This window comes from Salvelinus namaycush, chromosome 6, assembly GCF_016432855.1.
Source record: "Salvelinus namaycush isolate Seneca chromosome 6, SaNama_1.0, whole genome shotgun sequence".
NCBI lineage: Eukaryota > Metazoa > Chordata > Actinopteri > Salmoniformes > Salmonidae > Salvelinus > Salvelinus namaycush.
In genome coordinates, this window is record NC_052312.1 from 44,367,710 (window position 1) to 44,382,510 (window position 14,801).

Below are 14,801 nucleotides of genomic sequence, written 5' to 3' on the forward strand. Positions count from 1 at the left end.
GTATTTGGCTCATATCCCATGTAGCACTGTTGAGCCATACAGCGCTCTGCCCCAAAGTGGACGCCCGACCGCAGTAACCGCCATGGGGAAATTGGTCATCTCCGTTTCCTGTAGTAATTTCCACTGCATTAGCACCATGTCACAAATGCTAAATAATCCTATTTCTACCAGCATTACCATCAGTGGAGACAGTCATAACCAAAACAGCATGAGTAAAAAGATTGCGCTCTGTGACATGTGTTTACCAGTCATCAACCCATTATCGTGTATGGGAGAACTATTAGGTGGAGATTCCAGAAAATGTGGCGGTGGATAATGTCCACGTTTTGAAGAGGATGATAAGAGCGTCAGGCTGTGTGGATTCAGACTGCAATCACTAGTCGAGTGATTTGCGCTCAGCAGTAACAAATGGCTAGCTGTCAGGGCTGATGGCTCGGAGTGTGTGTGAAGAAGTATGGGATGTGTGTGCGTGAGAGAGAGTGTGAAGAGAGTGCAGATCGCTTACTCCAGCTAGTTTAGCAAAGTGCCCGATGTTGAAATTACATGGTGATTTGTTGACATCCTATTCCCATTGATTTCCCCTTGGGCCTTGGGCAATGTAACAACCAGGGCTATACACTGACTCAATAAAAAATAATGCCCCTTCGTCTGCACAGCAAGTGTGTGTGTGTGGAGGGGGGCTGGACATGGAAACATTCTCAACGATTGATGAAAAAAAGTAATTATTTCAAAGATGGCAGAGAAAAGCAACACTAAAAGCAAGCAGTCAATGCTATAATTGCTAGTAATGAACATGCTACTCCACCCGTAACACACAGAGGACTTGTGGTCGTTTCCCTTTGATGTGAGCCAGGTTGATAGAGGTGATGTTTCAGCATGTGCCCCGGGGGGAGGGGGGACGATGGTGTCCGCCACACACACGCAGACGTCCGCACACGCAGACGTCCGCACACGCAGACGCCCGCACACGCAGACGCCCGCACACGCAGACGCCCGCACACGCAGACGCCCGCACACGCAGACGTTCCCACACGCAGACGTTCCCACACGCAGACGTTCCCACACGCAGACGTTCCCACACGCAGACGTTCCACACACGCAGACGTTCCACACACGCAGACGTTCCACACACGCAGACGTTCCACACACGCAGACGTTCCACACACGCAGACGTTCCACACACGCAGACGTTCCACACACGCAGACGTTCCACACACGCAGACGTTCCACACACGCAGACGTTCCACACACGCAGACGTTCCACACACGCAGACGTTCCACACACGCAGACGTTCCACACACGCAGACGTTCCACACACGCAGACGTTCCCACACGCAGACGTCCACACACGCAGACGTTCCCACACGCAGACGTCCACACACGCAGACGTTCCCACACGCAGACGTTCCCACACGCAGACGTTCCCACACGCAGACGTCCACACACGCAGACGTCCACACGCAGACGTCCACACGCAGACGTCCACACGCAGACGTCCACACACGCAGACGTCCACACACGCAGACGTCCACACACGCAGACGTCCACACACGCAGACGTCCACACACGCAGACGTCCACACACGCAGACGTCCTCACACGCAGACGTCCACACACGCAGACGTCCACACACGCAGACGTTCCCACACGCAGACGTTCACACACATTGGCACCGCATACATGACAAACACCAATCAGTGTAATCAGTGTAATCTGCGTAATCAGCACAATCGGTGTAATCAGCGTAATCTGTGTAAACAGTGTAAACAGTGTAATCAGCATAATCTGTGTAATATGTGTAATATGTGTAATCGGTGTAATCTGCGTAATCGGCGTAATCTGTGTAATCTGTGTAATCTGTGTAATCTGTGGCCCATGAGCTTGAAGCGTTACGGAAATGTGATATGGAGGAGCTCCTCCACTGCATTACCAACGCTACTGAACGGGGGAGGTGTGTGTGTGTATCACTCCCTCCCTCCCTCCCACAGCTCAGAGCTGTTATTGTGATGTTATTCCAGCCTGCATCAGAGCGTTTGTTTAAAAAAACGAGGGAATATTAAAAGTTAAAAAGAGAGTGAGCAGCCAGCTAGCGCTTAGCCAGCTACCTTAACATGATGTCATGTACGCTAAACAGGAGTGAAAACAGGAGGCTTCCGGAGGGGGGTTAGGGGAGGTAAGGTAAGAGGGGGAGGAGGGGGTGTGTGTGAGAGGGGGTGCGTGTGTTTGTTGTGGGGTTTGGGGAGAGGAACATGGGGTCCACACTCCTCACTGCCCATCCACTGGCACCCTGATGGCTAATGACTGCTGTTTGAGGGGAGCGAGGAGGGAACTCCCCTCAAACACACACACACACACACACAAACACACGCTTGAGGCATCCTCAGTGTTTTGTAGAAGCAGCAGATTTAAGGAAACACGTCAGATAAACAACCCTACCCCCCAAACCTCCCATCTATCCCAGAGGTACAGATCAGATAAACAACCCTACCCCCCAAACCTCCCATCTATCCCAGAGGTACAGCTCAGATCAACAACCCTACCCCCCCAAACCTCCCATCTATCCCAGAGGTACAGATCAGATAAACAACCCTACCCCCCAAACCTCCCATCTATCCCAGAGGTACAGCTCAGATAAACAACCCTACCCCCCAAACCTCCCATCTATCCCAGAGGTACAGCTCAGATCAACAACCCTACCCCCCCAAACCTCCCATCTATCCAAGAGGTACAGATCAGATAAACAACCCTACCCCCCAAACCTCCCATCTATCCCAGAGGTACAGCTCAGATAAACAACCCTACCCCCCAAACCTCCCATCTATCCCAGAGGTACAGCTCAGATCAACAACCCTACCCCCCAACCCTCCCATCTATCCCAGAGGTACAGATCAGATAAACAACCCTACCCCCCAAACCTCCCATCTATCCCAGAGGTACAGCTCAGATCAACAACCCTGTTCTGTACCCTACCTCCTTCCTGTACCTTCCCCTCCACAGTAATGCCAGTCCTCTGCTACATCATGTGTTCTGTACCCTACCTCCTTCCTGTACCTTCCCCTCCACAGTAATGCCAGGCCACTGGTATTAATTAGGTTCCCTCCCATCTATCCCAGGGGTACAGATCAGATCAACAACCCTACCCCCCCAACCCTCCCATCTATCCCAGAGGTACAGATCAGATAAACAACCCTACCCCCACAACCCTCCCATCTATCCCAGAGGTACAGATCAGATAAACAACCCTACCCCCCCAACCCTCCCATCTATCCCAGAGGTACAGCTCGTGACGGGCGTGTTACCGTAGTAGCGCATCACGTCAGTTGCAGTAGTTGCGGCTGTGCAGCGCCGTGGCCTGCCTGTCAGCGCTCCGGCCGCCGGCGGAAGATTTATTCATCTAATTAAAAAAGTTTGAGAGAGAGCGACTTCCTTCTTCCCCAGCCAGGAGTGCTAGTGGTAATGGTGTGTGTGTGTGTGTGTGTGTGTGTGTGTGTGTGTGTCTTTGCCTGGGTCGCGCGGCGTGCTCCACTTTGGGCCCGGAGAGATTTGATTAAATAATAAATAAGCTAAGAGGGAGTCCTCTCCAATCGCTATATAAAGCTTTAATGGAAACACTTCATTTAACCTAATTAATACCAGTGGCCTGGCATTACTGTGGAGGGGAAGGTACAGGAAGGAGGTAGGGTACAGAACACATGATGTAGCAGAGGACTGGCATTACTGTGGAGGGGAAGGTACAGGAAGGAGGTAGGGTACAGAACACATGATGTAGCAGAGGACTGGCATTACTGTGGAGGGGAAGGTACAGGAAGGAGGTAGGGTACAGAACACATGATGTAGCAGAGGACTGGCATTACTGTGGAGGGGAAGGTACAGGAAGGAGGTAGGGTACAGAACACATGATGTAGCAGAGGACTGGCATTACTGTGGAGGGGAAGGTACAGGAAGGAGGTAGGGTACAGAACACATGATGTAGCAGAGGACTGGCATTACTGTGGAGGGGAAGGTACAGGAAGGAGGTAGGGTACAGAACACATGATGTAGCAGAGGACTGGCATTACTGTGGAGGGGAAGGTACAGGAAGGAGGTAGGGTACAGAACACATGATGTAGCAGAGGACTGGCATTACTGTGGAGGGGAAGGTACAGGAAGGAGGTAGGGTACAGAACACATGATGTAGCAGAGGACTGGCATTACTGTGGAGGGGAAGGAACAGGAAGGAGGTAGGGTACAGAACACATGATGTAGCAGAGGACTGGCATTACTGTGGAGGGGAAGGTACAGGAAGGAGGTAGGGTACAGAACACATGATGTAGCAGAGGACTGGCATTACTGTGGAGGGGAAGGTACAGGAAGGAGGTAGGGTACAGAACACATGATGTAGCAGAGGACTGGCATTACTGTGGAGGGGAAGGAACAGGAAGGAGGTAGGGTACAGAACACATGATGAGATCGCTGTATGTACTCTATGCCATAAGAATTAAGGCCTGAAATACTGTGATGATAACCCACTTTGTACCGTTCAAGAACCACAATGTACACACAGCCAAAACACACAATGAGACTGAGTACACACTCGTAGACTAACACACAAAAAACATGTTGGAGAGCACATGCGCGCACACACCCCAAACGTGATAACTCCAGACAGAGCTGTAATCTCTGTAGTACGCATCAATAACCATAATTTACACATACAGTGCCTTCGAAAAGCATCCAGAACTCGACTTTTTCCACATTTTGTTACGTTACAGCCTTATTCTAAAATGGATTACATCGTTTTTTCCCTCATCAACCCACAGGTGGACACAATACAGTATAATGACAAAGCAAAAACAGGTTTACAGACATTTTTGTAAATGTATGCAATAAAAATAGCTGAAATATTTACATTTAAGTCATTTAGCAGACGCTCTTATCCAGAGCGACTTACAAAATATGATATTTACATAAGTATTCAGATCCTTTACTCAGGACTTTGTTGAAGCACTTTTGGAAGAGATTACAGCATAGAGTCTTATTGGGTATGATGTTACAAGCTTGGCACAGCTGTACTTGGGGAGTTTCTCCAATTTTTCTCTGCAGATCCTCTCAAGCTCTGTCAGGTTGGATGGGGAGCAGGCAGCACAGCTATTTTCAGGTCTCTACAGAGATGTTCGATTGGGTTCAAATCCAGGCTCCGGCTGGGCCACTCAAGGACATTCAGAGACATGTCCCGAAGCCACTCCTGCATCGTCTTGACTGCGTGCTTATGGTCGTTGTCCTGTTGGAAGGTGAACCTTTGCCCCAGTCTGAGGTCCTGAGCACTCTGGAGCAGGTTTTCATCAAGGATCTCTCTGTACTTTACTTCGTTCATCTTTCCCAGCTGGCCGCCTGGACAGAGTCTTGGAGGTTCCAAACTTCTTCCATTTAAGAATAATGGAGTCTACTGTGTTCTTGGTGACCTTGTACGTTGCAGACTTTTGTTGTTACCCTTCCCCAGATCTGTGCCTCAACACAATCCTGTCTCGGATCGCTATGGACAATCCCTTCCACGTCATGGCTTGGTTTTTGCTCTGACATGCACTGTCAACTGTGGGACCTTATATAGACAGGTGTGTGCCTTTCCAAATCATGTCCAATCAATAGAGTTTACCACAGGTGGACTCCAATCAAGTTGTAGAAACATCTAAAGGATGATCAATGGAAACAGGATGCACCGGAGCTCAATTTCGAGTCTCACAGCAAAGGGTCTGAATACTTATGTAAATAAGGTACAGTTGAAGTCAGAAGTTTACTTACACTTAGGTTGGAGTGAAAAACTCGTTTTTCAACCACTCCACAAATGTCTTGTTAACAAACTATAGTTTTGGCAAGTCGGTTAGGACATCTACTTTGTGCATGACAAGTAATTTTTACAACAATTGTTTACAGAGATTATTTCACTTATAATTCACTGTATCACAATTCCAGTAGGTCAGAAGTTTACATACACTAAGTTGACTGTGCCTTTAAACAGATTGGAATATTCCAGAAAATTATGTCATGACTTTAGAAGCTTCTGATAGGCTAATTGACATCATTTTGTCAATTGGAGGTGTACCTGTGGATGTATTTCAAGGCCTACCTTCAAACTCAGTGCCTCTTTGCTTGACATCATAGGAAAATCAAAAGAAATCAGCCAAGACCTCAGGAAAAAAAATGGTAGACCTCCACAAGCCTGGTTCATCCTTGGGAGAAATTTCCAAACGCCTGAAGGTACCACGTTCATCTGTACAAACAATAGTACGCAAGTATAAACACCATGGGACCACGCAGCCGTCATACCGCTCAGGAAGGAGACGCGTTCTGTCTCCTAAAGTTGAACGTACTTTGGTGCGAAAAGGGCAAATCAATCCCGGAACAACAGCAAAGGACCTTGTGAAGATGCTGTAGGAAACAGGTACAAAAGTATCTATATCCACAGTAAAACGAGTCCTATATCGACACACCCTGAAAGGCCACTCAGCAAGGAAGAAGCCACTGCTACAAAACTGCCATAAAAAAGCCAGACTACGGTTTGCAACTGCACATGGGGACAAAGATTGTTCTGTTTGGAGAAATGTCCTCCGGTCTGATGAAACAAAAATAGAACTGTTTGGCCATAATGACCATCGTTATGTTTGGGGAGGTTTGCAAGCCGAAGAACACCATCCCAACCGTGAAGCACGGGGATGGCAGCATCATGTTGTGGGGGTGATTTGCTGCAGGAGGGACTGGTGCACTTCACAAAATAGATGGCATCACCAGGAAGGAATATTATGTGGATATATTGAAGCAACATCTCAAGACATCAGTCAGGAAGTTAAAGCTTGGTCGCAAATGGGTCTTCCAAATGGACAATGACCCCAGGCATACTTCCAAAGTTGTGGCAAAATGGCTTAAAGACAACAAAGTCAAGGTATTGGAGTGGCCATCACAAAGCCCTGACCTCAATACCATAGAAAATTTGTGGGCAGAACTGAAAAATCGTGTGCGTGCAAGGAGGCCTACAAACCTGACTCAGTTACACCAGCTCTGTCAGGAGGAATGGGCCAAAATTCACCCAACTTATTGTGGGAAGGTTGTGGAAGGCTACCCGAAGCATTTGAACCAAGTTAAACAATTTAAAGGCAATGCCACCAAATACTAATTGAGTGTATGTAAACTTCTGACCCACTGGGAATGTGATGAAAGAAATAAAAGTTGAAATAAATCATTCTCGCGACAATTTGTCTGACATTTCACATTTTTAAAATAAAGTGGTGATCCTAACTGACCTAAACAGGGAATTTTTAATAGGATTAAATGTCAGGAATTGTGAAAAACTGAGTTTAAATGTATTTGGCTAAGGTGTATGTAAGCTTCCGACTTCAACTGTATGTTTTTTTTATTTAACACATTTGCAAAAATGTCTAAAAACCTGTTTTCTCTTGGTCACTATGGGGTATTATGTGTAGATTGATGAGGAAACAGACGAATTCAATCCATTTTAGAATAAGGCTGTAACGTAACGTGGAAAAGGGAAGGGGTCTGAATACTTTCCGAAGGCACTGTAGGCTATGCTACATCCTATCCTATGAAAATCAGGGCAAGCACACATCAAGCACACAACCCCAAGAGTGGTCATGAAACACCAATGTTAACCCTACCTTCCATGTTCTCCTATGAGATCCATCCTCCGGGCCAGTGTTCTCATAATACCAGTGGGGTTTAAAGCCATCCATTAGGACATATGGCTGAGGTTACATAAGGAACAGTAGATCAGTACACGGCCGACAGCGTCCCAAATGGCACCATATTCCCTATGTAGTGCCCTATGGGCCCTGGTTAAAAGTAGTGCACTATGTAGGGAATAGGGTAACATTCGGGAAGCAGTCATCTCTATGGATCACTGATTTCCCAGTGCAGTTTCACTACTTGGTAGAAGCCTTAGATTCCCTCTAATTACAGTCGTGTCAGATTGAGTCAGACACCGTACATCTAATGTCTCTCACTCTGAAGGTGGAGGATAAGACGTTGGTAGGGAGAAGGAACAGGGACTGTGTCTGTTACAGTGAACATGCAGTCATGTTGATATTGACCAATGAGATGGTTACGTTTCTTGGTGATGGTTGTAGGCTGTTCACAGAGAGGACTTAGTGCACACATAGTATAGCAAACACCCCCCCCACACACTTCAATCCTTCTTCATTTCAAGTGCCATCCTGATTTAGTGGTGAACTTAAGCCTCTTAACTACTACATATTTCTCCGTGGGTTTGCTATCCATTATATAACACACACACACCACAGGGCCAGGTGAGAGAACGATGACACTTGGTATTAGATTCAGCATGCAGTGCAGGGGTTCTGCAGCATGAGAATCTCCCCACCTACTGCCAGTCACTTTATGGCTGGTCATTTGCTGTGCAGGCATCTTGGCCCAGGGTGACCTGTACTGGAGGGCACTGCTTTATTACACACATCTATGCATGCAGATTCCCTTCCAGGTGCAGGCTTGGACGGTAATGCACACACAAGGGAATGGAGAAGCACACACACACACACACACACACACACACACACACACACACACACACACACACACACACACACACACACACACACACAGACAGAGGAACGAAGACAAATACACTAGCATTCTCTAGCAAGCATAGACACACACACAGAGAGAGAGAGAGAGAGAGAGAGAGAGAGGAATGAACATACATACATTAGCACTCTGGCAAGCATAGATGCACCCACACACACACAGGTAAACACACAGGCAAAGTGTTCCTTTTTTCAGCTTGAAAGAACATCATTCCAGCCCAACCGATGTGTAAAAAACATAAAACAGCCTACATCTCCCTCTGTCTGTTTGCATACACTGCCGAGAAATCTAAAGATAAACCCTGTGAGTGTCCAGTGAACCGACGCCTACGGTTGGTTTCCTGCCTTCAGCAACCCAGAGAGATCTGCAACATGCATCTCTGGCAAAGCCAAATCAGGCTAGGAAAAATACCAGGAGATGTATGTAGTAAGGAGAGTCCCAGTTCCCAATTCCACGTTGGTTTGAAGAAAAGAAAGACAAATCTATGTATTTGTAGTCTCAGTGGAAGAGGCTAATGGGTCTCCAGTGTGACAGGCCTCGCTTTGTGTATTTGCTAGTGAGCAAAAGCACTGATCCACATAAAATGAAGACTGTTCCAGATCTCTTTTCTCCTCCTCTCTTTTCTCTCACTCTGTTCTGTAATTTGTTTATGCGCCATTATGGCTGCAGCTGTTGGTAAATCATATGTAATTACATTGTAAATGCCCCGCGCGGAACGGAGAAAGCGATTAGGCTTTAGAGAAGAGAAAATGATTTTAGTTGGGGTTGATTAAAATGGCATTTGGCTGTGGTGTGGCGAATGAGGCGTACTCGCGGAAAGAAAACAAAAAGCTATGAAAACACTGGATCATGTTGTCCTCCGCACTCGACCGAAGGCCACGCGGAATCCTATTTGACCAAATCATTACCATCAACAACGGAAATCATCCCATCCAGAATGAAACAGAAGACCAGAGAACAGATTAGAGAATCACTGCTAAATGGTTACTAAAAAGCTAGGATCATTCCAATTCCTCTTCCCAAATGAAGAAATTAAACACTAAATCACTGTTAAGCATTTTCCAAATGATGCAGAAAGTGACCCAAAGAGAGAAAAAGGGGAACAAAAAAAACGGACAGGAGAAGCGCAGAAAGAGGCAACATTTCACCAGCTGTAATCAGCTCAATATTCAAATGTATGAGACGCACGCAGCGGCATGGAGAAAGGAGCTCATCCAGGGAAATGTGTAACTAACCCAAAAACAACACTTATTCTGGGAGGTCTCCGAAGACTCTCATTTCCATTTAGTACATGTTGTTCCCGGCGTCTTTATCAGATCTGCTATATAGGCACTGGTGTCTGTTATTTTAGCAGTTGTAACGCTGCCGCTTCTGACGTGTGCATACGGTGTGTGTGAATGTGTGTGTGCACGGGCAGTTTGAATGATGACACCGGGCTGACGCACACAGTGCTAACTCTACCTGCTAGTTTGGCCTGTTAAATATGCATGAGGTTTGGACAGGCTTCATCCTCTGGGGGGATGGCGGCTTGTGTTAAAGAACTTCCAGGTGGGAACGGGAACAACACTGCTGATTGCTTACACACACACACACACACACACACACACACACACACACACACACACACACACACACACACACACACACACACACACACACACACACACACACACACACACACACACACACACACACACACACACAGATAACAGACAACCTACCCCAACACAGACAAAGGAGGTACTGGAGATGCGGGGGGAGAGATAAAATGGCTTTATGGGGAGCAATTGACTCCTCTTTTGGGCACCAGTTGGGAGGAAGTGTCGGCAGCCGCTGTGCGTGGAGCGAGGCCGCCATAAAAAACAAATGATGGCAGAGCCTCACTAATGCCCACTCTGCCTGTGGAAGAGCGTTTCAGAGTCGCATCGCACAGCACTCTCTCCTCTCTCAATCTTTCTCTCCCCCTCCTGGCAGGCGGAGAGGGGGCCCTCACCACCAAATTACAGTTTCTGTCATTTGAAAGCCCAGAAGAGACAAAGAGGCAGCATCTGTGACTTTTCTCCTGCTCTCTACACTCCCATTGAGGCCTCGTCGAGTGAGGCTAATGCGGATTTTCTCCCAATATACCCGGGTGCGGTGCCGCATTAGGAGGGTTCACCTGTACTTGTAGTTTGGAGGAGAAGAGTGTAAGTGGGTTCGTTGCCAAGAGAAGAGCCATTCACCACCACATAAGGTAACCAGCGTTGCCTTTCTGGTTACTAGTGAAACCAGAGCACTAAGACCAAGAGCAAGCCAGATTGGGTCCTGCTCCCTCCAAAATACACCCCTCAGAACAAACCGTGCTCCAGCTGAGCAGACAGGTGATCTGACCTTTCAATCTGCAGTTCCATTCAAATTCAACAATGAATGCCTTCGCGGTAAAGCTCATCTGAGGACCGCTAAATATTGCATCATCCGGCGCGGTGGTGGGGAGTTAAGAAAACAAATAAAACTTGCAGTGTCTGCTTTTCTCCCTGCTTGAGTTTGTTGTTGCTTTCTACAGCCGTGGCCTCTGCAGTTTGTGTGGAGTGTCACCACAGCTGTTTACAGACCAGCTGAAGAGAAACAAGACAAAGTTCAGCACGACTGAAGAATATAGACCCGGTGAAACAAGGACGGCCTAGAGATGTGAGGATAAAATCATGACCATGACAAACTACTGCCCTCTCTAGGATGACGGTGTCCTCAAAAGACAGAGGCCAGCGGTAGGCGGGGGGAAACAAAGAGCCATCCTCTACAGAGGATCACATGGGAACAGGGACTTGCTTATGTGCACTGAGCTTCATCCAGCCATCTTCCGTCCGCATTAAGCAGGGTTGTGTTCATTTGAGCACACAATGGAGAAAAAAAGTCAAACATTTCGCAACTGAACACAAAAATGTTGCATTGGCCAGGAAGACCCTCCCTGTTTCAATCCGTTTTATTCCATTTGGTGCCTAATGAACACAGCCCGGGAGTGGAGTGCTGTTTCTAAGATGGCCCTAGTTCGCTTCTTCACATTAAGGCCTGGTTAGAGCCCCCTGTATTCCCTTTCGGACAGATCGATAGAGAATGTCCTCTTATTGACATCAATACTGGCAAATGCTAATGGTCTGGCACACCAGTGTTACGAGGCCCCCCGTTGACTGCTCCCAAAACAATGTGTGCCGTCACACGTTAAGGCACTCCACAGTGGCGGACAGTTCTGGGGCGTTGGGACCTTTTAAAACCCCTAGGTTTTCACTGAATGAGGGGAACATTTGAGAAAGAGAGCGCGAGAGAGCTAGCGAGAGGTGAGAGTGAGACATAAGGAGAGAATGAGAAAAACTAAAACACAGAGACCGAACCACAGAGCATAAGGAACAAGAGGGAGAAAGATAGATTTAGCAACAGAACAAGAAAGAGATTGAATACCAGCATGATAGTAGGAAGGAGTGAGACTGACTGAGTGGTGTTCCAGCATCATTAGGTGGAGAACAGCTGCTGGGCGTAAAGGTAGAATGTGAATAATGTGGACAGAGTGGCACCTGGAAGGCTGTAGCACTGCCAGCTCCTAACTCTGGTCTGGTTTGGACCAGCCTGCAGCGCTGCCAGCTCCTAACTCTGGTCTGGTCTGGACCAGCCTGCAGCGCTGCCAGCTCCTAACTCTGGTCTGGTCTGGACCAGCCTGCAGCGCTGCCAGCTCCTAACTCTGGTCTGGACCAGCCTGCAGCGCTGCCAGCTCCTAACTCTGGTCTGGACCAGCCTGCAGCGCTGCCAGCTCCTAACTCTGGTCTGGACCAGCCTGCAGCGCTGCCAGCTCCTAACTCTGGTCTGGTCTGGACCAGCCTGCAGCGCTGCCAGCTCTTAGCTCCTAACTCTGGTCTGGTCTGTAGCGCTGCAGGCTCTTTGGTCCTAACTCTGGTCTGGTCTGGGCTAGGCTGTAGCGCTGCAGGCTCTTTGCTCCTAACTCTGGTCTGGTCTGGGCTAGGCTGTAGCGCTGCAGGCTCTTTGCTCCTAAGTCTGGTCTGATCCAGGCTGAGGCTTGGTGGGCCTGAATCCCAGTCCTGGACAGTCTGATAGTGTAGCTCTAGACTAAAAATCATTCTCAATGCTCTAGTCATGGACAGGTAAAGAGGGCCAAGCTAGAGACAGAAAATCTAAATATCTTTTGTTAATCCCTAGGCTGCAAACCAGAGGAAAACCAACAGTGTTTTAGTAGCCTGCCACTTTCCTCAGCTGCATAGAGCGGCCTCTGTCTTTCAGTGTGTCCAAGGTCAGATATCTTATGCAGGTTCCCCTCAGAGTAATTACAAATCGTCTCAGGAGAGAGGGATGGGGATGGGGAGAGGGAGAGGGATGGGGAGAGGGATGGGGTGAGGGATGGGGAGAGGGATGGGGAGAGGGAGAGGGATGGGGAGAGGGATGGGGAGAGGGATGGGGAGAGGGATGGGGAGAGGGATGGGGATGGGGAGAGGGATGGGGAGAGTGAGAGGGATGGGGAGAGTGAGAGGGATGGGGATGGGGAGAGGGATGGGGAGAGTGAGAGGGATGGGGATGGGGAGAGGGATGGGGAGAGAGAGGGATGGGGATGGGGAGAGGGATGGGGATGGGGAGAGGGAGAGGGATGGGGAGAGGGATGGGGAGAGGGATGGGGAGAGGGATGGGGAGAGGGATGGGGATGGGGAGAGGGATGGGGAGAGGGATGAGGAGAGGGAGAGGGATGGGGAGAGGGATGAGGAGAGGGAGAGGGATGGGGAGAGGGATGGGGATGGGGAGAGGGATGGGGAGAGGGATGGGGAGAGGGATGGGGAGAGGGATGGGGAGAGGGAGAGGGATGAGAAATTGTATGATATCCGTAGCATTTCCCCAGACAGGAAAATTCCTTTCCCAACAACTTCTACCACACGTTTACACACATACACACACACACTCACTCTTTCGGTAATTACATCTGACTGATAAAAAACATTCTCACAAGCAAAACTGTCGCAACCGACCCCCCCTGAGAATAATGGAAACGGTAAAGATATTACTGTGCACTTTGCTTCACTGTTTAGGGACCATTAAGAGACATCAGGGAGCTTAAGAGAAGATGAAAATACAGCCTACTATCTTCTCTTGGTATGTGAGACACAGTGACCACAGGCAGAGTACGAACAGAACAGAGCACAATGGGAACTAATGAGAACTAGCAGTTTTATTTACACTTTATAACAGTGTGTCTTCAACCCCTTCGAAAAGAGAGGAGGGCGAAACGGCTGGATTGATTCCCTTTGGATTTATCTCCTATGTCCCACACGGCTCGCCCAGCGCCTCAAGGTCGGTCAAGGAGCCTTCGCCCCAGCTGCGTATTTTTATCCAGACAGTAAATGGAGTGATGACGGCAGCTGCCAAAAAAAAAAAAAAAACTTGCCTGACCTCTCACCTCTGATCTTAAAACACTTAAGCGTGAGAGAGAGGAGTGAGGGAGAGACAGGGAGGGAGAGAGAGAGGAGCAGGTAAGGCAGGGAGAGACAAGGTCAAAACTCTCTCTCAGGTAGATTGCTGTCTGTTGTGGTCGACCTGTTTGCCTCGTACAGAATTCTGCTACAGTATGGAAAGAATATAGGGAGTGAGAACATCTATTTGCAGGTGATGAATTCACAGCATCCTATATGTGTCAGAATCTATTTCCATAATAGCGTATGGTGTGGCATTGGGGGATGTACATTTAGGGAGATCCCTGCTCTCTGTGAAAGGTGGGAATACACACTGGTTAGGGGGAAACCTGGCAAAAGCCCTCTATTTCAGAAACAGCCCCTGGAGCCACAGGGCCTACTGCTTAACGGCAATTTGTCGGTGCCGGGCGCCTTAGGACCAACTTAACCACAACACAGAAAGCTATGTCATTATCATTTTAAGTCATTTAGCAGACGCTCTTATCCAGAGCGACTTACAAGTACATACATTCATACTTTTTTTTGTACTGGCCCCCCGTGGGAAACGAACCCACAACCCTGGCGTTGCAAGCGCCATGCTCTACCAACTGAGCCACACGGGGCCCCCCGTGTCAAAAACCATTATCAAAAACCAATCTTCATATTATTTCTAAAATCACCCCCCTCCCCTACATTATAAATTCTGCCGTCTCTGAAAAAACATGTCATGAAATTGCAAAGCACTCGGCTTGTAAGAATTTACTGGGCCTGGGCTTTGAAGTGCTCTTCAAGGGG

General features: G+C 48.3%; 1 protein-coding gene across 1 annotated transcript in view; it reads right to left on the minus strand.

The window, feature by feature from the left end:
- Nucleotides 1-14,801, minus strand: part of snd1 (staphylococcal nuclease and tudor domain containing 1) — a 312,352-nt gene that overhangs the window by 55,603 nt on the left and 241,948 nt on the right. The gene's annotated exons all lie outside the window — the stretch shown is intronic.